The following is a 24,125-nucleotide window of genomic DNA, read 5'->3' as shown; positions in this document are numbered from 1 at the left end:
ATAATATGGCAAGGTACTATATACTTTTAACTGTTATGATAGATAGATAGATAGATAGATAGATAGATAGATAGATAGATAGATAGATAGATAGATAGATAGATAGATAGATAGATAGATAGATAGATAGATAGATAGATAGATAGATAGATAGATAGATAGATAGATAGATAGATAGATAGATAGATAGATAGATAGATAGATAGATAGATAGATAGATAGATAGATAGATAGATAGATAGATAGATAGATAGATAGATAGATAGATAGATAGATAGATAGATAGATAGATAGATAGATAGATAGATAGATAGATAGATAGATAGATAGATAGATAGATAGATAGATAGATAGATAGATAGATAGATAGATAGATAGATAGATAGATAGATAGATAGATAGATAGATAGATAGATAGATAGATAGATAGATAGATAGATAGATAGATAGATAGATAGATAGATAGATAGATAGATAGATAGATAGATAGATAGATAGATAGATAGATAGATAGATAGATAGATAGATAGATAGATAGATAGATAGATAGATAGATAGATAGATAGATAGATAGATAGATAGATAGATAGATAGATAGATAGATAGATAGATAGATAGATAGATAGATAGATAGATAGATAGATAGATAGATAGATAGATAGATAGATAGATAGATAGATAGATAGATAGATAGATAGATAGATAGATAGATAGATAGATAGATAGATAGATAGATAGATAGATAGATAGATAGATAGATAGATAGATAGATAGATAGATAGATAGATAGATAGATAGATAGATAGATAGATAGATAGATAGATAGATAGATAGATAGATAGATAGATAGATAGATAGATAGATAGATAGATAGATAGATAGATAGATAGATAGATAGATAGATAGATAGATAGATAGATAGATAGATAGATAGATAGATAGATAGATAGATAGATAGATAGATAGATAGATAGATAGATAGATAGATAGATAGATAGATAGATAGATAGATAGATAGATAGATAGATAGATAGATAGATAGATAGATAGATAGATAGATAGATAGATAGATAGATAGATAGATAGATAGATAGATAGATAGATAGATAGATAGATAGATAGATAGATAGATAGATAGATAGATAGATAGATAGATAGATAGATAGATAGATAGATAGATAGATAGATAGATAGATAGATAGATAGATAGATAGATAGATAGATAGATAGATAGATAGATAGATAGATAGATAGATAGATAGATAGATAGATAGATAGATAGATAGATAGATAGATAGATAGATAGATAGATAGATAGATAGATAGATAGATAGATAGATAGATAGATAGATAGATAGATAGATAGATAGATAGATAGATAGATAGATAGATAGATAGATAGATAGATAGATAGATAGATAGATAGATAGATAGATAGATAGATAGATAGATAGATAGATAGATAGATAGATAGATAGATAGATAGATAGATAGATAGATAGATAGATAGATAGATAGATAGATAGATAGATAGATAGATAGATAGATAGATAGATAGATAGATAGATAGATAGATAGATAGATAGATAGATAGATAGATAGATAGATAGATAGATAGATAGATAGATAGATAGATAGATAGATAGATAGATAGATAGATAGATAGATAGATAGATAGATAGATAGATAGATAGATAGATAGATAGATAGATAGATAGATAGATAGATAGATAGATAGATAGATAGATAGATAGATAGATAGATAGATAGATAGATAGATAGATAGATAGATAGATAGATAGATAGATAGATAGATAGATAGATAGATAGATAGATAGATAGATAGATAGATAGATAGATAGATAGATAGATAGATAGATAGATAGATAGATAGATAGATAGATAGATAGATAGATAGATAGATAGATAGATAGATAGATAGATAGATAGATAGATAGATAGATAGATAGATAGATAGATAGATAGATAGATAGATAGATAGATAGATAGATAGATAGATAGATAGATAGATAGATAGATAGATAGATAGATAGATAGATAGATAGATAGATAGATAGATAGATAGATAGATAGATAGATAGATAGATAGATAGATAGATAGATAGATAGATAGATAGATAGATAGATAGATAGATAGATAGATAGATAGATAGATAGATAGATAGATAGATAGATAGATAGATAGATAGATAGATAGATAGATAGATAGATAGATAGATAGATAGATAGATAGATAGATAGATAGATAGATAGATAGATAGATAGATAGATAGATAGATAGATAGATAGATAGATAGATAGATAGATAGATAGATAGATAGATAGATAGATAGATAGATAGATAGATAGATAGATAGATAGATAGATAGATAGATAGATAGATAGATAGATAGATAGATAGATAGATAGATAGATAGATAGATAGATAGATAGATAGATAGATAGATAGATAGATAGATAGATAGATAGATAGATAGATAGATAGATAGATAGATAGATAGATAGATAGATAGATAGATAGATAGATAGATAGATAGATAGATAGATAGATAGATAGATAGATAGATAGATAGATAGATAGATAGATAGATAGATAGATAGATAGATAGATAGATAGATAGATAGATAGATAGATAGATAGATAGATAGATAGATAGATAGATAGATAGATAGATAGATAGATAGATAGATAGATAGATAGATAGATAGATAGATAGATAGATAGATAGATAGATAGATAGATAGATAGATAGATAGATAGATAGATAGATAGATAGATAGATAGATAGATAGATAGATAGATAGATAGATAGATAGATAGATAGATAGATAGATAGATAGATAGATAGATAGATAGATAGATAGATAGATAGATAGATAGATAGATAGATAGATAGATAGATAGATAGATAGATAGATAGATAGATAGATAGATAGATAGATAGATAGATAGATAGATAGATAGATAGATAGATAGATAGAACACGTCTCAAATATGTAGTCTTTCAAGTATCTCTGACCTCGGTGTGGTGTTGGATTCAAAACTTTCATTCACTAACCATTACAATTATATTATAAAAAAAGCTAATCAGATGCTCGGTTTCATTAAAAGATTTGCTCGTGACTTTCGTGATCCTTATGTGCTTAAAATTCTGTATGTTTAATTTGTAAGGTCTATTCTGGAATACGGTTGTATTGTATGGGCCCCATATTACGCGGTTCATGTCAACAGAATAGAATGTGTTCAAAGAAGATTTATGAGATTTTGTTTACGTTTTCTTCCCTGGTCTAGTATGATAGATTTGCCACCATATTCAGATAGACTTCAACTAATAAATCTTCTTAGATAGATAGATAGATAGATAAGTTCTTTATTTTTTCAATTTTGTTATAAGTACAATCAAAGATCATATAACTAGTAAAGATGTCGCACGTAGAACAAATTCCTGTGCTTGAAATTTTCTACCATCAGATTTTACCCATAGGTCCAAAACATGTATCCAAGAATTAAATTGTTGAGAAACATTTTAAAATTTTTCGATGACTGCGTAGAAAAGAGAGGGTTGATTTTTATAGATGAATTTATTTAATGGGAGGAAGCGAGATAGTAGTTAAATGTTGATACGAATAAGGAAAAGAATAAAAAAATACATTTGTCTGCGAGAATGTACTTATGAATTATTTTTTTTTTCTTAAATTATTCAGGAAACTCATAACAACACATGATTCAAAATAATAATTTGAATAAGAACAATTTTAGATATATATATGACAAGAGTGTATGAGCAAAATTGTCTGAAATGAATTTGAAAAACTAAAAACCTTTTTAGGGGCAGGTATTTTGGGTGATTTTTAATGTTTAGCAATTTTTCGGAGCTTTCAAAAAATCTGAAATCGTGTTGCTAAAATCTAAAAAGGTTTTTAGTTTTTCAAAAATTCATATTTTGAAACGCAGAGACCCTTAATTTTTTTTTCATTATCTTTCAAATGGCATTTTTCAAATTGTCAAAAAAATGTCCCCTACCTACAACTATGTCAAAGGTCTACTTCATGTTTTAGTTTAAGAAAATCGTTTATAACTTAGTTTTGAAATTTTCTAGAATTTTTCAATACCTTCGTTAGCCTTCCAATAAATGTATCTACCAATTTAAAAAAAAAAATCAGTTTTCTACAACGTTGCTTTTAGAAAATAGTCACTTTATTGCAATTTGGTTTTACCCCTTTTTACCCTATTTAATGATTGAATTTTTAAGAATCCTTTTGTGGTATTCACCTTTACATTATTACCTTTCAAATAAGTTATAGAAGATTTTTGTATCTCCAATAGTATATTTTTAATAATTGCAAAATAACATAAATGCAAAGATAATCGCCTAAGATCATGAAAAAAAATTTAATGCAACATTTTTAATTTTTTTTGTGTGCAAAATATTTTCAGTTGCAATAAAAATTTAATTTTCAATCCAAATAGGTATTCTTCAGTTGCAATAACATTTTTTTATGCAAAATATTTTTGGTTGCAATCATTTATTTTTAATTTCAAATGCATTTTTAAATAGAACTTTTTACAGCCCTGATCCACACTAAATAAATCTTTCAATATCAATAGATACCTACCTACATAACCTACCCCACTAAAGAAAATAACAACAAACTAAGAATGATCATTTTTATCACTTCCTACCTAGCTACCTACCTACCACTTGTTTGAATTTCTTTTTCCAACCAAAATACAATGAACTACATTTTTCAAGGACGATTGCTATCGCAAAGGAAAAAAAATCCTACCTACATATTACGTGTGTACTTACACCTAAAAGCAATGCGCCTGTGCCTTTGCGATTATTCAAAAAGGAAACAAAAATATAGAAATAGAAAACCACCCTCCACTTAAAAAAATATCTAAATATCTAACTACCATCGAAAAAAAATTAAAACCAAAAAAAAAATTATCAACCTTCTTCTGCTTACACGTATACCTACCTATACCTACCCACCTCAAGCACACCAGTCACTTGCAAAAGTTGTTTTTGCTTCTTTTTTTCATCAATCTTTAAAACTAGCCATCTCGTCTTCGCCCTGCTTGTGCGAAGCAATCCAGTTGTGAAAAAAAATATATACCCGCACGGCAAAACGATCCTTTTTGTTTTCATTTGTTCCTATTCAACTTACATCTCGGTCCTTCGCATTTAAGAAATCTATTAAAAATAACTCTCTCTTTCCCACTCATGATTATGATAAGAACTTTTTTTTTAATGTTGCGAAGGATTTCTGCATTATAATGATTTGGACCTATTGACAATTTGAGGGTTGAAATTCATTTTCACACAATTTTGCTCATACACTCTTGACATATATATATCTAAAATTATTCTTATTTAAATTATTATTTTGAATCATGTGTTAATATCAGTTTCCTGAATAATTTAACAAAAAAAATATTATTTCATAGGTACATTCTCGTAGACAAATGTATTTTTTTTTTCTTTTCCTTATTCGTATCAACATTTAACTACTATCTCGCTTCCTCCCATTAAATAAATTCATCTATAAAAATCAACCCTCTCTTTTCTACGCAGTCATCGAAAAATTTTAAAATGTTTCTCAACAATTTAATTCTTGGATACATGTTTTGGACCTATGGGTAAAATCTGATGGTAGAAAATTTCAAGCACAGAAGTTTGTTCTACGTGCGACATCTTTACTAGTTATATGATTTTGATTATACTTATCAAACAGGAATTACGTTAAAAATGATCAAAAATTTGTTTTTTTTTTTAGAAGAACGCCGGCGAACCCCAAATGCGGAGCCGTAGTGTGAAGCAGTAGAGTGGGAGAATTGTGATCCCATCCGAGATCATGCCTATCGTCGATAATGGAGAAGAAGAAAGAAGAACGCCTCCATATTCTCAGTTATTTTAAATCCTTTTGAATGGATATTTAACTTCTCTAGAGAAGTAAACTTTGGAATAACTGCACAAGTCAGCTTTTAACGAGCCACAATTTACTTAAATTGTTATAAAGTACTTAGATAAAAAAAATCGAGCTTAAAGGCAATTAAACTGAGATCCGTGTAGAAAAAGAAATTATAAAATATGTAGATCGAAAACGAAAAACAGAACATATCTCTTTTGAATTTAAAATTAATTGCGATGAACACTTTATTTTAACTGTGAGTGGGCAGAGTTTGAGCAAAGATCATATAACTAGTAAAGATGTCGCACGTAGAACAAACTTCTGTGCTTGAAATTTTCTACCATCAGATTTTACCCATAGGTCCAAAACATGTATCCAAGAATTAAATTGTTGAGAAACATTTTAAAATTTTTCGATGACTGCGTAGAAAAGAGAGGGTTGATTTTTATAGATGAATTTATTTAATGGGAGGAAGCGAGATAGTAGTTAAATGTTGATACGAATAAGGAAAAGAATAAAAAAATACATTTGTCTGCGAGAATGTACTTATGAATTATTTTTTTTTTCTTAAATTATTCAGGAAACTCATAACAACACATGATTCAAAATAATAATTTGAATAAGAACAATTTTAGATATATATATGACAAGAGTGTATGAGCAAAATTGTCTGAAATGAATTTGAAAAACTAAAAACCTTTTTAGGGGCAGGTATTTTGGGTGATTTTTAATGTTTAGCAATTTTTCGGAGCTTTCAAAAAATCTGAAATCGTGTTGCTAAAATCTAAAAAGGTTTTTAGTTTTTCAAAAATTCATATTTTGAAACGCAGAGACCCTTAATTTTTTTTTCATTATCTTTCAAATGGCATTTTTCAAATTGTCAAAAAAATGTCCCCTACCTACAACTATGTCAAAGGTCTACTTCATGTTTTAGTTTAAGAAAATCGTTTATAACTTAGTTTTGAAATTTTCTAGAATTTTTCAATACCTTCGTTAGCCTTCCAATAAATGTATCTACCAATTTAAAAAAAAAAATCAGTTTTCTACAACGTTGCTTTTAGAAAATAGTCACTTTATTGCAATTTGGTTTTACCCCTTTTTACCCTATTTAATGATTGAATTTTTAAGAATCCTTTTGTGGTATTCACCTTTACATTATTACCTTTCAAATAAGTTATAGAAGATTTTTGTATCTCCAATAGTATATTTTTAATAATTGCAAAATAACATAAATGCAAAGATAATCGCCTAAGATCATGAACAAATATTTAATGCAACATTTTTAATTTTTTTTGTGTGCAAAATATTTTCAGTTGCAATAAAAATTTAATTTTCAATCCAAATAGGTATTCTTCAGTTGCAATAACATTTTTTTATGCAAAATATTTTTGGTTGCAATCATTTATTTTTAATTTCAAATGCATTTTTAAATAGAACTTTTTACAGCCCTGATCCACACTAAATAAATCTTTCAATATCAATAGATACCTACCTACATAACCTACCCCACTAAAGAAAATAACAACAAACTAAGAATGATCATTTTTATCACTTCCTACCTAGCTACCTACCTACCACTTGTTTGAATTTCTTTTTCCAACCAAAATACAATGAACTACATTTTTCAAGGACGATTGCTATCGCAAAGGAAAAAAAATCCTACCTACATATTACGTGTGTACTTACACCTAAAAGCAATGCGCCTGTGCCTTTGCGATTATTCAAAAAGGAAACAAAAATATAGAAATAGAAAACCACCCTCCACTTAAAAAAATATCTAAATATCTAACTACCATCGAAAAAAAATTAAAACCAAAAAAAAAATTATCAACCTTCTTCTGCTTACACGTATACCTACCTATACCTACCCACCTCAAGCACACCAGTCACTTGCAAAAGTTGTTTTTGCTTCTTTTTTTCATCAATCTTTAAAACTAGCCATCTCGTCTTCGCCCTGCTTGTGCGAAGCAATCCAGTTGTGAAAAAAAATATATACCCGCACGGCAAAACGATCCTTTTTGTTTTCATTTGTTCCTATTCAACTTACATCTCGGTCCTTCGCATTTAAGAAATCTATTAAAAATAACTCTCTCTTTCCCACTCATGATTATGATAAGAACTTTTTTTTTAATGTTGCGAAGGATTTCTGCATTATAATGATTTGGACCTATTGACAATTTGAGGGTTGAAATTCATTTTCACACAATTTTGCTCATACACTCTTGTCATATATATATCTAAAATTATTCTTATTTAAATTATTATTTTGAATCATGTGTTAATATCAGTTTCCTGAATAATTTAACAAAAAAAATATTATTTCATAGGTACATTATTTCATAGGTACATTCTCGTAGACAAATGTATTTTTTTTTTTCTTTTCCTTATTCGTATCAACATTTAACTACTATCTCGCTTCCTCCCATTAAATAAATTCATCTATAAAAATCAACCCTCTCTTTTCTACGCAGTCATCGAAAAATTTTAAAATGTTTCTCAACAATTTAATTCTTGGATACATGTTTTGGACCTATGGGTAAAATCTGATGGTAGAAAATTTCAAGCACAGAAGTTTGTTCTACGTGCGACATCTTTACTAGTTATATGATTTTGATTATACTTATCAAACAGGAATTACGTTAAAAATGATCAAAAATTTGTTTTTTTTTTAGAAGAACGCCGGCGAACCCCAAATGCGGAGCCGTAGTGTGAAGCAGTAGAGTGGGAGAATTGTGATCCCATCCGAGATCATGCCTATCGTCGATAATGGAGAAGAAGAAAGAAGAACGCCTCCATATTCTCAGTTATTTTAAATCCTTTTGAATGGATATTTAACTTCTCTAGAGAAGTAAACTTTGGAATAACTGCACAAGTCAGCTTTTAACGAGCCACAATTTACTTAAATTGTTATAAAGTACTTAGATAAAAAAAATCGAGCTTAAAGGCAATTAAACTGAGATCCGTGTAGAAAAAGAAATTATAAAATATGTAGATCGAAAACGAAAAACAGAACATATCTCTTTTGAATTTAAAATTAATTGCGATGAACACTTTATTTTAACTGTGAGTGGGCAGAGTTTGAGCAAAGATCATATAACTAGTAAAGATGTCGCACGTAGAACAAACTTCTGTGCTTGAAATTTTCTACCATCAGATTTTACCCATAGGTCCAAAACATGTATCCAAGAATTAAATTGTTGAGAAACATTTTAAAATTTTTCGATGACTGCGTAGAAAAGAGAGGGTTGATTTTTATAGATGAATTTATTTAATGGGAGGAAGCGAGATAGTAGTTAAATGTTGATACGAATAAGGAAAAGAATAAAAAAATACATTTGTCTGCGAGAATGTACTTATGAATTATTTTTTTTTTCTTAAATTATTCAGGAAACTCATAACAACACATGATTCAAAATAATAATTTGAATAAGAACAATTTTAGATATATACAGGGTGTCCCACAGTCACCGCCCCAAACGAAAACCATGGATTCCTGAGGTCATTTTAAGTCGAAAAACTTAAGAGGTAATTTTCTCGTTTTCGTCCCATTTTCGAGTTACCACGGTTTTTATGATTTTTGTTCTCTTTTCCCTTATCTAGCTTTATCTTTGCCAAACTACGTTTGATTTGAAAAATTTTTTTTACAACCAATCAAGAATTTATTACAGTTTTAGTTTGTCTCAAAACTTTTTTTTCTGCAGACAACCGTTTCTCCACAATTTTGCATCAAACACAATTTTCCTCGTTTTTTAAGTTGTTTTTTACACTTTCATATCATTTAAGTCAAAAAAACACGTTAATGAGTATTAACTTTTTGTGCTTTTTATTAAAGCCCAGTTTATTTTCATAAAAAAAAATAAGTTTTATTTCATAAAAAAGGCTACTGAAATTAATTAAAAAAAATAAACAAACTGAGTGAATTAAAAAAAAATAATTTTTAAATACAAAATTTATTTAAATGAATTAAAACTTTTTCTGAGCTTTATTTATTTGTTCTTTTCTTAACCACAATAGCTCAGAAAAAGTTTTTAATTCATTTAAATTAATTTTTTATTTAAAAATTATTTTTTTTTAATTCACTCAGATTGTATATTTTTTTTTTAATTAATTTCAGTAGCCTTTTTTATGAAATAAAACTTATTTTTTTTTTATGAAAATAAACTGGGCTTTAATAAAAAGCACAAAAAGTTAATACTCATTAACGTGTTTTTTTGACTTAAATGATATTAAAGTGTAAAAAACAACTTAAAAAACGAGGAAAATTGTGTTTGATGCAAAATTGTGGAGAAACGGTTGTCCGCAGAACAAAAAGTTTTGAGACAAACTAAAACTGTAATAAATTCTTGTTTGGTTGTAAAAAAAATTTTTCAAATCAAACGTAGTTTGGCAAAGATAAAGCCAGATAAGGGAAAAGAGAACAAAAATCATAAAAACCGTGGTAACTCGAAAACGGGACGAAAACGAGAAAATTACCTCTTAAGTTTTTCGACTTAAAATGACCTCAGGAATCCATGGTTTTCGTTTGGGGCGGTGACTGTGGGACACCCTGTATATGACAAGAGTGTATGAGCAAAATTGTCTGAAATGAATTTGAAAAACTAAAAACCTTTTTAGGGGCAGGTATTTTGGGTGATTTTTAATGTTTAGCAATTTTTCGGAGCTTTCAAAAAATCTGAAATCGTGTTGCTAAAATCTAAAAAGGTTTTTAGTTTTTCAAAAATTCATATTTTGAAACGCAGAGACCCTTAATTTTTTTTTCATTATCTTTCAAATGGCATTTTTCAAATTGTCAAAAAAATGTCCCCTACCTACAACTATGTCAAAGGTCTACTTCATGTTTTAGTTTAAGAAAATCGTTTATAACTTAGTTTTGAAATTTTCTAGAATTTTTCAATACCTTCGTTAGCCTTCCAATAAATGTATCTACCAATTTAAAAAAAAAATCAGTTTTCTACAACGTTGCTTTTAGAAAATAGTCACTTTATTGCAATTTGGTTTTACCCCTTTTTACCCTATTTAATGATTGAATTTTTAAGAATCCTTTTGTGGTATTCACCTTTACATTATTACCTTTCAAATAAGTTATAGAAGATTTTTGTATCTCCAATAGTATATTTTTAATAATTGCAAAATAACATAAATGCAAAGATAATCGCCTAAGATCATGAACAAATATTTAATGCAACATTTTTAATTTTTTTTGTGTGCAAAATATTTTCAGTTGCAATAAAAATTTAATTTTCAATCCAAATAGGTATTCTTCAGTTGCAATAACATTTTTTTATGCAAAATATTTTTGGTTGCAATCATTTATTTTTAATTTCAAATGCATTTTTAAATAGAACTTTTTACAGCCCTGATCCACACTAAATAAATCTTTCAATATCAATAGATACCTACCTACATAACCTACCCCACTAAAGAAAATAACAACAAACTAAGAATGATCATTTTTATCACTTCCTACCTAGCTACCTACCTACCACTTGTTTGAATTTCTTTTTCCAACCAAAATACAATGAACTACATTTTTCAAGGACGATTGCTATCGCAAAGGAAAAAAAATCCTACCTACATATTACGTGTGTACTTACACCTAAAAGCAATGCGCCTGTGCCTTTGCGATTATTCAAAAAGGAAACAAAAATATAGAAATAGAAAACCACCCTCCACTTAAAAAAATATCTAAATAAAATATCTAACTACCATCGAAAAAAAATTAAAACCAAAAAAAAAATTATCAACCTTCTTCTGCTTACACGTATACCTACCTATACCTACCCACCTCAAGCACACCAGTCACTTGCAAAAGTTGTTTTTGCTTCTTTTTTCATCAATCTTTAAAACTAGCCATCTCGTCTTCGCCCTGCTTGTGCGAAGCAATCCAGTTGTGAAAAAAAATATATACCCGCACGGCAAAACGATCCTTTTTGTTTTCATTTGTTCCTATTCAACTTACATCTCGGTCCTTCGCATTTAAGAAATCTATTAAAAATAACTCTCTCTTTCCCACTCATGATTATGATAAGAACTTTTTTTTTAATGTTGCGAAGGATTTCTGCATTATAATGATTTGGACCTATTGACAATTTGAGGGTTGAAATTCATTTTCACACAATTTTGCTCATACACTCTTGTCATATATATATCTAAAATTATTCTTATTTAAATTATTATTTTGAATCATGTGTTAATATCAGTTTCCTGAATAATTTAACAAAAAAAATATTATTTCATAGGTACATTCTCGTAGACAAATGTATTTTTTTTTTCTTTTCCTTATTCGTATCAACATTTAACTACTATCTCGCTTCCTCCCATTAAATAAATTCATCTATAAAAATCAACCCTCTCTTTTCTACGCAGTCATCGAAAAATTTTAAAATGTTTCTCAACAATTTAATTCTTGGATACATGTTTTGGACCTATGGGTAAAATCTGATGGTAGAAAATTTCAAGCACAGAAGTTTGTTCTACGTGCGACATCTTTACTAGTTATATGATTTTGATTATACTTATCAAACAGGAATTACGTTAAAAATGATCAAAAATTTGTTTTTTTTTTAGAAGAACGCCGGCGAACCCCAAATGCGGAGCCGTAGTGTGAAGCAGTAGAGTGGGAGAATTGTGATCCCATCCGAGATCATGCCTATCGTCGATAATGGAGAAGAAGAAAGAAGAACGCCTCCATATTCTCAGTTATTTTAAATCCTTTTGAATGGATATTTAACTTCTCTAGAGAAGTAAACTTTGGAATAACTGCACAAGTCAGCTTTTAACGAGCCACAATTTACTTAAATTGTTATAAAGTACTTAGATAAAAAAAATCGAGCTTAAAGGCAATTAAACTGAGATCCGTGTAGAAAAAGAAATTATAAAATATGTAGATCGAAAACGAAAAACAGAACATATCTCTTTTGAATTTAAAATTAATTGCGATGAACACTTTATTTTAACTGTGAGTGGGCAGAGTTTGAGCAAAGATCATATAACTAGTAAAGATGTCGCACGTAGAACAAACTTCTGTGCTTGAAATTTTCTACCATCAGATTTTACCCATAGGTCCAAAACATGTATCCAAGAATTAAATTGTTGAGAAACATTTTAAAATTTTTCGATGACTGCGTAGAAAAGAGAGGGTTGATTTTTATAGATGAATTTATTTAATGGGAGGAAGCGAGATAGTAGTTAAATGTTGATACGAATAAGGAAAAGAATAAAAAAATACATTTGTCTGCGAGAATGTACTTATGAATTATTTTTTTTTTCTTAAATTATTCAGGAAACTCATAACAACACATGATTCAAAATAATAATTTGAATAAGAACAATTTTAGATATATATATGACAAGAGTGTATGAGCAAAATTGTCTGAAATGAATTTGAAAAACTAAAAACCTTTTTAGGGGCAGGTATTTTGGGTGATTTTTAATGTTTAGCAATTTTTCGGAGCTTTCAAAAAATCTGAAATCGTGTTGCTAAAATCTAAAAAGGTTTTTAGTTTTTCAAAAATTCATATTTTGAAACGCAGAGACCCTTAATTTTTTTTTCATTATCTTTCAAATGGCATTTTTCAAATTGTCAAAAAAATGTCCCCTACCTACAACTATGTCAAAGGTCTACTTCATGTTTTAGTTTAAGAAAATCGTTTATAACTTAGTTTTGAAATTTTCTAGAATTTTTCAATACCTTCGTTAGCCTTCCAATAAATGTATCTACCAATTTAAAAAAAAAAATCAGTTTTCTACAACGTTGCTTTTAGAAAATAGTCACTTTATTGCAATTTGGTTTTACCCCTTTTTACCCTATTTAATGATTGAATTTTTAAGAATCCTTTTGTGGTATTCACCTTTACATTATTACCTTTCAAATAAGTTATAGAAGATTTTTGTATCTCCAATAGTATATTTTTAATAATTGCAAAATAACATAAATGCAAAGATAATCGCCTAAGATCATGAACAAATATTTAATGCAACATTTTTAATTTTTTTTGTGTGCAAAATATTTTCAGTTGCAATAAAAATTTAATTTTCAATCCAAATAGGTATTCTTCAGTTGCAATAACATTTTTTTATGCAAAATATTTTTGGTTGCAATCATTTATTTTTAATTTCAAATGCATTTTTAAATAGAACTTTTTACAGCCCTGATCCACACTAAATAAATCTTTCAATATCAATAGATACCTACCTACATAACCTACCCCACTAAAGAAAATAACAACAAACTAAGAATGATCATTTTTATCACTTCCTACCTAGCTACCTACCTACCACTTGTTTGAATTTCTTTTTCCAACCAAAATACAATGAACTACATTTTTCAAGGACGATTGCTATCGCAAAGGAAAAAAAATCCTACCTACATATTACGTGTGTACTTACACCTAAAAGCAATGCGCCTGTGCCTTTGCGATTATTCAAAAAGGAAACAAAAATATAGAAATAGAAAACCACCCTCCACTTAAAAAAATATCTAAATATCTAACTACCATCGAAAAAAAATTAAAACCAAAAAAAAAATTATCAACCTTCTTCTGCTTACACGTATACCTACCTATACCTACCCACCTCAAGCACACCAGTCACTTGCAAAAGTTGTTTTTGCTTCTTTTTTTCATCAATCTTTAAAACTAGCCATCTCGTCTTCGCCCTGCTTGTGCGAAGCAATCCAGTTGTGAAAAAAAATATATACCCGCACGGCAAAACGATCCTTTTTGTTTTCATTTGTTCCTATTCAACTTACATCTCGGTCCTTCGCATTTAAGAAATCTATTAAAAATAACTCTCTCTTTCCCACTCATGATTATGATAAGAACTTTTTTTTTAATGTTGCGAAGGATTTCTGCATTATAATGATTTGGACCTATTGACAATTTGAGGGTTGAAATTCATTTTCCCACAATTTTGCTCATACACTCTTGTCATATATATATCTAAAATTATTCTTATTTAAATTATTATTTTGAATCATGTGTTAATATCAGTTTCCTGAATAATTTAACAAAAAAAAAATTATTTCATAGGTACCTACATTCTCGCAGACAAATGTATTTTTTTTTCTTTTCCTTATTCGTATCAACATTTAACTACTATCTCGCTTCCTCCCATTAAATAAATTCATCTATAAAAATCAACCCTCTCTTTTCTACGCAGTCATCGAAAAATTTTAAAATGTTTCTCAACAATTTAATTCTTGGATACATGTTTTGGACCTATGGGTAAAATCTGATGGTAGAAAATTTCAAGCACAGAAGTTTGTTCTACGTGCGACATCTTTACTAGTTATATGATCTTTGGTTTGAGAGTTGAAACAACGAGACAGATAATCGTAACGTTCTTGAAAAACTATGGACGAAAATAAAAAAAGATACTAAAAAGAGGACATTTGAAAAATAGAGAACAAAAAAAGAATATTATGAAAAAAGCGAGTGTTTAAAAAAGATCAGAGTTGAAAAAGAGAACATGTTCTCTTTAAAAGAGATGTTCTGGATACCCTAAACTGATATAACGATGAGGGTAGGTCGTCCTATGACGGGATCTCCTACTATAACTATTGTGCTGTCTGAGCATAACTTCAAATAAAATGTAAGGGGTGTGGCTTTCTAACGTCAAATTTCATTAGGATGGTCCATCATTTTTGTTTTCATTCAAAAAAAGACCATCACGATATTTTTATAGACACTTAAGATTCTTGTATCTAATTTCAAAAGTAACATAGTTGCTACAAACCTCCATTCATAGCCGTATTTAGGGGAGGGGTTATGGGGTTTAACCCCCCCGAAAATCAAATCAGAAAATCAAAAGATATAGTAGGTATAAACAAATACAAGTCTAATGAGTGCAGCACTAAATCTTTTGTGTGTGTATTTTAGTAATTTAATTACCTATCCGAAAATCTCCCTTAAAGTCTCTACCAATTTTGTATCATTAAAGAAGCTGTCGATGAAGTTTTTATAAGGGAAAACAAAAACGTTTTACAACGTTTGGTAAGGGATTTTTCAAAAAACTAGTTTTTAACTCTTTTATCATTTCTTTTAAGAACCCTTTAAATAACACAAGTATTTCTACAAGGTTTTTGGTGCCGAGACTAAACTATAGTTTTTCAAAAGGTTGCTGAACTCGAATCCGAAGACAGAAATATTCGATCACATCTCGTTTTTGAAATATTACCGTTAAATCTATTTAAATCTTTCCGACATCTTTTCTAGTGTCCGAGATATCTTGTGGGTTGCTTGTTACCCACTTTTGTTCAATGCTAAGCTTAAATCCAGTGTATAAACGAAAATAAATGTATTAATTTATTCAGAGAGTGTAGTACCTATGTAAAATATTTCGTTGTATGTTTATCTTTTTATTTAAAATTTTTTCAAATTGGAAAATTAAACAATTTAAGTTTATAGTTTAATTTCAACGTGAGGTACTTAGCTCATGCCAAACAACTTGGATTATTTAAAATTTTAAGTTTTAAGTATTCCCGATTTAACTTGAACTAAATTGATATAATAGAATATATCAAATTTTTGCTACAAAATTTCAGTGCCCGAAAAATTCCATTTTTCAATGTTTTTATATATAAAACTTACGAACTAATTTTTTGTATAAAGCCTAAGAATGGTTCAAATTTATTTCTTTAAAAAAATTTTCTTGCTCGCTGACGCTCGCATTTTATATCAAACAACTTATCACTCTTTGTACCGACTAGAGATGCCGCCGAATATTCGGCCATTTTATATTCGGTACATTTTTAAATTCTTCTACGGTAAGCAGAGCTATTTTAAACTCTTAACTACGAATTTATCTCTTAAAAAATACTTAAAGAGGATATTGGCAAGTTTTTTCGCTTCTACACAGTTCTAATGACCATTTGCTTTAGGGAAATTAAGAATTGACTGCAGTTATATAAAGTTGGTACAAAGTATTGTGATTCCTAAAAAAAATTTTGTTCGGTCTGAGGAACGGTACCAGTCGAAAGCGATACTTTTTCTCAACGATTTTGAATTAAAAAAATTATTTTAAAATCGGTAAGCAATTCACAATGCTGATATTTTTTTTGAAAAATTAACTAATTTTTATTTTAGTAATATAAACAAAAAAAATCAATCTCAATTTCCCTCCAGATTCTAACCTAGGCAGGTAAAATTAAAAGACATTCACCATATCCTCTAGGCTATCTCGACAGGACACTTAAAGATCACCTGACAAGTAGTCAATGATAATATACGTCGTTTCAAATTAAAAGTCCCATGGAAAATTGAGCAAAAATAAAAAAACTCATTCGCTTACTGGAAAGAAGCATTTATGAGGCAGCTGAACTTTTTCTAAAATTACGATAAAATAATGAAGAACAATTCTTGATATCCCTATTTTAATTAATTGATCCGTCTGTGAAAAAGCGGAGGCAAGTCCCCGAGCTTGCATCACTCCATATCCGCGGGCAATACAAAAAAACATACAATTATTTAATTATTTATCATTTGAAGGCAGTTGGGATAACTTTGCCGAAGATATTATTATAGGACTAGGTGAAGATGGACCAGAAATGTCCAGTTTATATGATAGCAATTCATAACTTAAAATTCTATTCACATCTTTTCATTTGTATAATCGGGCAGTAAATATCTTATTTTTATTTTTCAATTATTTTGGAGTCGTCACCATAGAAATCATTAATAAACAAATTCAGATTTTTCGTTTGTTTATTTTTTTCTCTAGCATTTCTTTCATTCAAACAAGCATGATTTGTGGTTTTTTTTTTGTTGATTTGTCGCAATGAGCCAATAAAATTGAGTTTTTTGTTTATTTGTTCTCAATTTTATTGGAAGGGAGAAAATAAACTCAGAGTCAGGACTTTTGATTTGAAACGACCTATAACACTGTGATAGTTCGATTTTGCAACAGAGCGGAGACACGTCGATTCTAGTTAATTCGAGTGAGCTGAATTCAGTGGTGGCAACCGTTTTAAAAACTTGGCTCAGGTTTTCGAGATATTTCGAAAATAAAATCTTAGGTCGGGACTATTAAAATACTGATAATTTCGAATAATTAAGTTTTTTTTAAGAAGTTTTTAGTTTAGAGAAAAGCTATTCCTGTATATAGCTATATATATAACACTATTCCAACCTAGACTGTTATGTTTCGGTCGCTTACAAAGCATTTTTTAAACAAAAACTTCACTTTTTCATGTATTTTTTATTTTTTTGACTTTCAAAGCCTTTAATATGGATGTAATTTGAGTTTAACATTGGTTCGGGATATCTTATATTATTTACAAAGCATATAATTCCAAAAATGAATAAAATACTGCAAACCTGAACAAGTAGATACTATAGTGAAAATCATTCTATTAAGCTACGGAAATGTATTAAATAACATTGGTAAGCAAAATTAAACTTTATTTTTTGCCTCAAGAACCAAAATATACTTTTCCGAAGGTGATGGGGGTGCTGAACTCGAATCCGAAGCCATACATATTTATTTGGCTTCCTTTTTTTTTTAATATTACAGTTATAAAAGGGAAAAAACGTTATTTTGACTGCTTTTATCCCGGCTGATGTACGTATATAAAACGTTTTTTGTTCTTCCAAAAACTATCTAAATAATTTATTATCTGATATATATTAAACTTAAGCTAAAAATCCAAAAACTATCTTAACTTAATCTTAAGTTCAAGTTTTGATACATTTCCGTAACTTAGTAGGCTGATTTTCACTACTGAACTTTTTGAAATTTGCAGTATATTATTGGAACTATATGCTATGCCAATAATATAAAATATCCCGAACCAATGTTAAACTCAAATTGCATCCATATTAAAGGCCTTAAAAGTCAAAAAAATAAAAAAAACATGAAAAAGTGAAGTTTTTGTTTAAAAAATGCTTTGTAAGCGACCGAAACATAACAATCTAGGTTGGAATAGTGTTAAATATATAGCTATATACAGGAATAGCTTTTCTCTAAACTAAAAACTGCTTAAAAAACTTAATTATTCGAAATTATCAGTATTTCAATAGTTCCGATATAAGAATCAATGTGTCACTGCTCTGTTGCAAAAAAAAAATCATGTGTGCAATTCACGCGTGCTAGAAGTGAAACCTTAGGAATTATTTTTCTTGCATAAAATAAAAATCGAAAAAATTTACCTTTTTTTTATTCCATCACCTTTAAATCCATATCTTTTATATGACAACCTAATAAATTAAAAAAATAATAAATTTTAAATCATCTGAAAGCTTATTATTTTACCTTTTATTTGACTTTTCAATCATGTTTCTACCATGCCTACAAAAAAAGTAAGAATTTTTTAAATTCAACCATCTCGAAATTTAAAACAGAGATTACGGTACTTTATACACTGGTCATCGGCAACAGATCTCCACAGGTGTTTTGAGGTATTTTTCAATTTTTTCAATTTAAGATTGTGTAACTTTTAAAGCACTTACCGTTATGTGTGATATATCAAATAAAAGGTTATGTTATTAGCATGCGTATTAAAGTTAAATCGAATTTGTTTGTGCACTAGGTCGAATGATATAACGTGTGCAGGAAAAGAACATTTTTTTTTTGTTATCTCAGAATTTTGAATGTGAAATAAATTGAAACTTTGTACAATTATAATTTATTTAATTACCTATCTACAGTACAAATTTCATTCATCTATCTATTAAAACAAAAAATGTATAACAAGTTGAATGTTCGTGTCGCGTTTTCGTTTCATCTTGTTTCAACTCACTACGATACTAAAGAAGTTTTCACTTCAAAAAAAAGTTCTAAAAACTATCACAGTGTAATCAACGAGACATGGATCGACATATTTGATTATTCTTGATGGCTTATAGAACATGATGGGTAACACATAGTTCCCCTGGACATAAACCATGCTAATTGGCTCAACAATACGCCTGCCAAGCGAAATAAAGTTCGGATGTGTTCCAAACGAGCCACAAGAAATAGATGAGTTTGTAGATAACCTGAAAGAAACACTGGCTGACATTCACCAACGGACAAGTACAAATATAAAAGCGTCTAATGACAGGATGAAAACAAGATATGACACTCGAGCGACAGCAACAGGGTTTCAAGAAGGAGAACTTGTGTGGTTTTACAATCCCCACCGACCGAGGGACTATCACCGAAGCTACAAAAAAACTGGGAAGGCCCTTACACAGTAATAGCCAGAATCAACGACGTGGTTTACCTTATACAGAGAGAGGTAAGAGACAAACTAAAGATAGTTCATTGTGACCGTTTACATCGTTATAATGGTGAAAGAAGCGATGGAGGTGTAAGGGATGAACAATCCTAAGAAGGAGGCAATGTAACGATGAATTACTGAACTTCTTTTAACATAAACATCGTGTTCAGATGTACATACTACTACATACTACCGTGAAGATAAACATCTGAACGCACCTTTGGTAATAAGAGTGAACATGCCTTTAAATTTTCTGGACGAACCCTTGGACATCCAAAATATACTGCAGCGCCCCTCCTGGAAAGGAAGTTTCGAGAAGCAAGACGAGAAGACATTTTCGAAATTCAATTATAAAAGGGCAGTGTGGACACCGACCGAATACAGTTTAATTTTGAGGAGTTCATGCCACAATTTTTTTTTTTTTGAAAAGTTTTGATAGAATGCATTAATTTGTAAATGTGCTTTTTGATTTACAAACACTTAAATTTTTTCGTTTTGCATTTCGAATCGAAAAGTTCCGCAGAGTTGCAAGAATAACTAAACAATAACGGTATGTGATTCGTTTGCTTTAGTTTGGCGTCAAACCTTAAGTATTGACCAATTAAGACCATCCTTTTTTAAAAATACACTGTGCTTTACAAGTAGGTACAACAATTCTTTATTGTTTTCCGCCAGTCCAGAATTATTTTAAAAGTTAAAATTTAAATCTTTATTATTTAATAACAGTGGTAACTTTTGAATTAAAAGTCTTCCTAAACTCAAGCAAACGAATCACAAAGTTTTGTAAAATAATTGCATTTGCAAATGACAATGATTTTATTAGGTACTTTAATAGAGTGAGGGAGATACAGTTTTCTTACAAGAAATTAGAATTCAATGCTGTTTGCGTAAAACCCAACACCGACACATGTTAAGGATGATTTCTGATTAAAATAGGTACCTCTATCAAAATAGTGAAGAAAAAAATATTTATGGCGTAACTGAAAATATTAAACAAAATTCTGCTAGTTTTAAGGGTAGATATTTTCGAATTCGTCAGTTTTCAGGTATTTATCAGCCGTTTACAATATAAAACTGATTTAGTTTTGTTGAGATATTAGATTAAGTGACCTTGCTTTAATATTTAGTTTGCCTTTAGACAAGATCAATATTAGCATATTCGTATCTATAAAATCGGTTTACCATTGATGATTAACAAATCAATTTCAAAAAATGTAAGAGAGTTAGCTAATCTATTACAAATTACTATTATATTCTGTAAGCAAATAAAATTCACCAAATTTGATCAGTCAAATGTATTGAACTGGAACATTGCAAGAAGATTTGGGAAATTATATTCTTCTTAAAAATTTCGCCGATGACGAATGTAATCAACAAAATTGACCTCCACACAGCAAGCCACAGAAAGGTTATTTAATATATATGTATGTATTTCATTCACTTCATCATATAGGTTATCAAATAAAATCCAAACTGTCCATGCACAAATCTGTGTAAGTAAAAGATCATTTTTGGGAAAACTCCAATAACTTGAAGTTTTTGTCGAAATCAATTATAAAATGGCTAAATGATAGCTTGCCAGAAAATGCGATTGAAGTTTGAATAGTGCATGAACATCGGTGAGTTTGTGAGCATCGATCCGTTTGATTCTTTAGAAAACAGTTGCTCTTAATTTATGTTTTTGATACCAAATGAATGAGAATACACAATGTGTATGTGTACATTTATTTGCTGGTAAGCAGCATTTTGCCCTTAGGAGATGATGTTTTTGTACCTACCCAATTGACCCCGTGACCCCCCCCCCCCCCCTTGTATACGCCGTTGCTAATAATATTTACTACATTCGGTATGCATAAACCTAAGTCTTTACTAACTAGTATAAATTAGTATTAAATACTGAATTCACCCCAGTAAATACTAATAGTTCATCTGAAAGAACTAGTATATTATACTAGATACCTACACATATTCGTTAAATAAATATCTACTGTTGCTTCTCTTTGTTCTGTAAATTACCGTTCTATACAGGGTGTCCCGGGATGAGATAAGAAGATTTTGAGGGATGATTCTTGGGTATATTCTAAGAAAAAAATTGTTCTACAGTAACTCTCTATCTGCAAAGTTTATACCCTTTAGCGATGATTTAAGAAAACGCTTACTTTGGTATACCTTTACTCAGGTTAATATTAATAACTCCGTTAATACTTATGATAAAAACTTCATTAATTAATTCTTAGAAGAAATGCTATTCTTTGTACTTGCATTTAAAAAAAATGTTAATATCTTTTTTATTGCTCAGATATTAATTTTTAAATGGAATTATTTTTTTCTTACCCATGATAATTTTTGACCATAAGGCCGATTTTCTTCGATAAATGTGTTATAAACATAGTGTTTTATAAATTTATTCTTATAAAGAAAACAATAATGAACAAAAATGTTGCTAACAAGTTTGCCAGAAAACTCATAGATTTTATGATATTTAGGAAAACCTGCACCAGGTAAAATCTCTAAAAAATGTGTTTTTTTGCTTTAGTCAAAAATGGGTACGAATTAAAAATTTATTTTTGTAGAATAAGCATCGTCGTCGGGGTGTTTTTTGAAAAAAAAAAAATCATATTTGTAATTAACGATTGGAGTTCTGCTTTGCCCATTCTTTAATGAATTTTTAAAAAGCTTTAGTATTTCAGCAATTTATAACTTAAGAACGATTACGTGCGATCCAGTCGTACATTTAATATGCACATTACTGATTTTGATACCTTCATTGTTTAAATTTTCTGAAATTTTGATTGTTGGGAATATAATAGTTATTTTCCTTTTTATATCGTACATTAACACTTGAAAGCACTCCCTCCCTTTAAAACATTTTTGGGCTTCATTCTTGTGAACATGTGTCTGGTTTAATGTCTGCTTTCAACCACAACAATACAACAAATTAAAAATGTTATAATGCTGTATACATCATAAATTGTTTGTTAAATTTTCACAGAGTTATTTCTCTTCTTATTTCTGTGGATTTCAAATATAATATATTATTATTAAATTTGTTCATACCTATATTGTTTAAAAAAGAAATGAATTAGAAGTAATTTATAGTAAACTTTTCAGCCAACCAAAATGTTCGGAATTATATGAAGGTTAATATTCAATTATTTACACCCTCATTGTGATGCATTGATTTTTTAATCCATAAAAAAAACACTAAAATGCGTTCGAGGATGAACTCCAGCTTTTCACCATTAACAACAAAAAAATGTCTTTCTTTTTATAACATAATAATACAAAAAATCCGAATCGGCGCACATAAAGTAGAGAAAGTTGTATTTAAGACTATTTGAAACCAAAAAAAAGGATATAAAGTTTATTTTTGTAAATATGACACAATAAAAACATTTAAAACGAAATGGAACTAGGGCAATATAATTTTGAAAATATTAAATCAGCACATTTCTAAAACAGCAAAAATATTGTTGTTTCTATTTTTTTTGCTTTTAATTAACCTTAATAATCTTACTTGAATCACAAGGTTTCTGTAAAAATGTAAACGCTACGGCAAAGACTGAAAAGTTATTGATGCATAGTATGACATCAACAACTGTAGTTTTTTTCCATATGGTTCTTGTGTCAAAAACAAAACGCATGCGTTAGATTCAGCAGTTTTAACATTATTTTTTTTATTGTTTTTTTAAAGAATTTTCCCAGATAAAATTTAAATTATATGAAAATAAAAGTATTGAGTTTTAGTGCCCTTCATATTTTAACTAAAAGATATTTTGTAGGCTCTTTTAGTCAAAGTCTATAATATCTAGAATTATATGAATGAAAACAATAGAAAGTTTATAGCAGCCTGTTAGTTTTATTATTATTATATTCAGTGGCATGACAAAAATGACAATTTTGCCCCATAAATCGTCGACTTTGATAATAATCAATCATATCGACTATCACGTTATTCGATTTCTCCACTGATTTTAACTCATCAAGGAGT

At 28.9% G+C, this 24,125-nt stretch overlaps 1 protein-coding gene across 12 annotated transcripts in view; it reads right to left on the bottom strand.

Moving 5' to 3' along the window:
* The window catches only part of LOC129906890 (protein Fe65 homolog), a 359,219-nt gene extending 335,471 nt beyond the window's left edge, over positions 1–23,748 (bottom strand). For 3 of the 12 annotated variants that reach the window (XR_008770866.1, XM_055982875.1, XM_055982874.1), the window contains exon 1: positions 23,652–23,748. The gene's annotated coding sequence lies outside the window, so the exon portion shown is untranslated. Of the gene's footprint in view, positions 1–19,082; positions 19,131–19,185; positions 19,222–19,286; positions 19,348–22,468; positions 23,147–23,191; positions 23,468–23,651 lie in introns of those variants that run through there. The other 9 variants (XM_055982868.1, XM_055982869.1, XM_055982872.1 and 6 more) reach the window with 6 other exon arrangements.
* Between the last annotated feature and the right edge of the window lie 377 nt (positions 23,749–24,125).

This window comes from Episyrphus balteatus, chromosome 1, assembly GCF_945859705.1.
Source record: "Episyrphus balteatus chromosome 1, idEpiBalt1.1, whole genome shotgun sequence".
NCBI classification, from domain to species: Eukaryota; Metazoa; Arthropoda; class Insecta; order Diptera; family Syrphidae; genus Episyrphus; species Episyrphus balteatus.
Note: the sequence above shows the minus strand (reverse complement) of the source record. Positions and strands in the feature narration are given on the sequence as shown.